Raw genomic sequence first — 3,749 nt, 5'->3', positions numbered from 1 at the left:
TGATGGGGTTATGTACCTAGGGTAGGGTCATGGACCTGATCCAAGTAACTTACCCCAGGACATCCTTAGAAGAGGTCGCCTTCCAGTCGACCAACGAGGATTCACTCGACTGGCCTGAAGGACTCGACCACGAAGACTCACTCGACCACCAGGAGGTCAGGAGGCACTCTGCACTGCAACGGCCTGTAATCAAGTAGACTTTATGATAGTAAAGGCCTTTATGTGGGGCGTTACCAGTAACGCCCCAGACTTAACTCACCTTAAACCCTCTCCTACGTGGGCTGGCTGGGGTCCTGGCGCACTCTATATAAGCCACCCTCCTCCACAGGCAGAGGGGTTCGGCACCTTGTAATTCATACATTCATAATCCACTCGACCGCCTCCGGGCTCCGAGACGTAGGGCTGTTACTTCTTTCGAGAAGGGCCTGAACTCGTACATCCTTTGTGCTTACAACCTCTCCATAGCTAGGACCTTGCCTCTCCATACCTACCCCCCACTCTACTGTCAGGCTTAGAACTACGACAGTTGGCGCCCACCGTGGGGCAGGTGTTTTAGCGATTTTGTGGAGAAGTTGCGATTCTTCCGAGTACTTTCATCATGGTGTCTGCTGGAGTTTTGGTCGAGGGTCAAGAGATCCGTCTCGGCACTCTCACCTTCATCGCCGACGACTCCGCATGGCTCCAGGAGGCTCCACTCGACGTAGATGCGCTCCCCGTCTGCGGTGCGACGCATTTTCGCGCATGTGTCCGCGGCGTTCTGCTGCGGCAACCGTCGACCCAGTATCGGTCGGCGCCTCCATCGTCCACCCTCCCGGTCTCCCGCCAGCGCAAGCGCTCAGGCCGGTCGAGGCTTCAGCGATGGGTGAGTCACGCGGTGGCTCGCCAATCGGCCACTACACAAGTTGCGGCAATCGAGCCCAACGAATCTCTCTACGGCTTGTTCGATCAGTCGACTGGCTCCGGAGAGACTGCATCCGAGTGCGGAAGCAGTGATCCAGCGGCGGAAATCTTGATGGTCGACGGGCCCCACAGCCCTCCTGGCTTCACCCGTGGTGGTGGAGCAGGTGACGGCGGCGACCCTGCACGAGACTACGAAGAGTACCAGCCCGAGCCACTCGACTCTCTGCAAAGAGAAGAGCTTCGCCGCAGGAACGAGGATCCCCTGCGTATTCCCATCGCAGGAGAAACCCCCGAGGCTCGTGCCTTGGAGGAGGCGCGTCTGGCCAATTTGGCCGAGCGCACTCGACTGGAGAACCTTCAGCGAGCACTCGACGAGCGCGCGCGGCAACGAGTTCCCGACACCAGTCGACGTCAACTCTTCCCGCTGACTCAGGTATATCGAACCCCAATTCAGAATTTAGCAGCTGCGACCCGTATAGCAGAGTCCATTCAGCCTTCGCAGTCGGAAGCTGGCAGAGGTTTGCTGCAGATCAGGAATCTGCTCCGGGCAGCAGGAGATCAGAATTCAGCCGTGTCTCAGTCGCGCAACAGAATTCACAGTCGATCTGTCACTGTGAATACGGTTCAGTCGGCTCACAGCCCCAGATCGCCTCCGCGGCGCGAAGGGCGTGAGAATCGGCGAGATCAATATGGCGACAGACTCAACCGAGATGATAGGCATCAAGTGCCCTATTCCCCTCCGAGGGGTGGGTCTTACGCTCCTCGGCAGCCAGATGATAGGCGTCAGTACAGTACAGGGCGTAGGGTTCCAGTTGACCCCAGAGAGCCAGGCTTCGACGCGCGATCCATTATCGTGCAAGGGTTGGTCGACCGGAACAGAGCCCATCGAGGCGCACTCGACAGAGATGTACCCACGAGCAGTCGAGTACATGTTTCTGGTCCTGAATGTTTCAGCAGAGCTATCAGAGCCGCAGTTATCCCCCCCAATTTCAGGTTGGCAACAGGAGTCAGCAAGTTCACTGGTGAGTCTAAGCCTGAAACTTGGCTTGAAGACTACCGAGTGGCAGTTCAGATCGGTGGTGGGAACGACGAGGTGGCCATGAAGCATTTGCCCCTCATGTTGGAAGGTTCTGCCAGGGCATGGTTGACTCAATTACCTCCTAGCAGCATTTACACTTGGGAAGATCTGTCCCGAGTGTTCGTCAGAACGTTTGAAGGGACTTGCAAGTGACCAGCGGGATTGACAGAGTTGCAAGTCTGCGTGCAGAAAACTAATGAGACTCTCAGAGAGTATATTCAGAGGTGGATCACTTTGCACCACACTGTGGAAAATGTCTCTGATCATCAGGCAGTATGCGCCTTCAAAGACGGCGTCAAGAACAGAGAACTGAGTTTGAAATTTGGTCGAACCGGTGACATGACCTTGAGTCGGATGATGGAGATTGCTACCAAGTATGCCAACGGCGAAGAAGAAGACCGACTCCGAAGCGGCAAGCACAAGCCGAGTCAGTCGGAAAAAGGAAACACCAGTCGGAAACAGAAGCGAAAGGCTGAACCGGCAGCTCCTGGAGAGGCTCTGGCCATGACTCAAGGAAAGTTTAAGGGGAAACCAAAAGGATCCTGGAACCCCAAGAAGGTAAAGGATAAAGAAGGGAACGACGTGATGGATATGCCGTGTCACATTCACACGAAGAAAGATGAAGAGGGGAATATCATTTACCCAAAGCACACCACTCGCCAATGTCGACTCCTGATCCAGCAGTTTCAGGGAAAACAGTCTAAGGACAAGGAGAAGGAGTCGGACAAGGCCGAAGACAAAGAGGACAGTGAGGGAGGATATCCGCATATAAACTCCACTCTGATGATCTTTGCAGATGTGGAAAGCAGAAGTCGACTGAAAGTGATTAACCGAGAGGTGAACATGGTTGCCCCAGCAAAGGCAAATTATCTGAAGTGGTCTCAAACACCCATCACCTTCGACCAATCTGATCACCCGACTCATATTGCCACCCCCGGGAGGCAAGCTTTGGTGGTCGATCCGGTTGTCGAAGGCACTCGACTGACAAAGGTGCTGATGGATGGTGGAAGTGGGCTGAACTTATTGTATGCAGACACATTGAAAGGTATGGGCATTCCGATGTCCCGACTGAGCACTAGTAACATGAGCTTCCATGGAGTTATACCAGGAAAGAAGGCCGAGTCACTCGGCCAGATAGCTTTGGACGTAGTGTTTGGCGATTCAAAGCATTTTCGCAAAGAAAAGTTGACGTTTGAGGTCGTGGATTTTCAAAGTGCATATCATGCCATTTTGGGGAGACCAGCCTATGCACGGTTCATGGCTCGACCATGTTACGTGTACCTCAAATTGAAGATGCCCGGTCCCAAAGGTGTGATCACTGTCACCGGTGATAGGAAAAAGGCAGAGGAGTGCTTTCAGAAGGGCTCCAAGATTGCCGATTCCCAAGTGACAGCGGTCGAGTTCGAAGAATACAAGCAAAACGCAGATCCGAGTGACTTGCTGCGATCCAAGAAGCCTGCCACAGAGTCTGCATTCCAGTCGTCCGGTGAGACGAAGCCTGTTCACATTCACCCGACCGACCCCGAAGCAGCTCCGACCCGCATCTCCACAACACTCGACCCAAAATAGGAAGAAGCGCTCATCCAGTTCCTCCGTGAGAACTGGGACATTTTTGCATGGAAGTCCGCTGACATGCCAGGTGTTCCCAGGGGACTGGCTGAGCATCGCCTAAGAGTCGACTCGTCTGCAAAACCAGTCAAAGAGCATCTTCGGCGGTCCGCCGTCCAGAAGAGAAAGGCCATCGGTGAAGAAGTGGCTCGACTGTTGGCGG

This window comes from Triticum aestivum, chromosome 3A, assembly GCF_018294505.1.
Source record: "Triticum aestivum cultivar Chinese Spring chromosome 3A, IWGSC CS RefSeq v2.1, whole genome shotgun sequence".
In the NCBI taxonomy this organism is placed as follows: domain Eukaryota; kingdom Viridiplantae; phylum Streptophyta; class Magnoliopsida; order Poales; family Poaceae; genus Triticum; species Triticum aestivum.
This window is presented reverse-complemented; position numbering follows the sequence as displayed.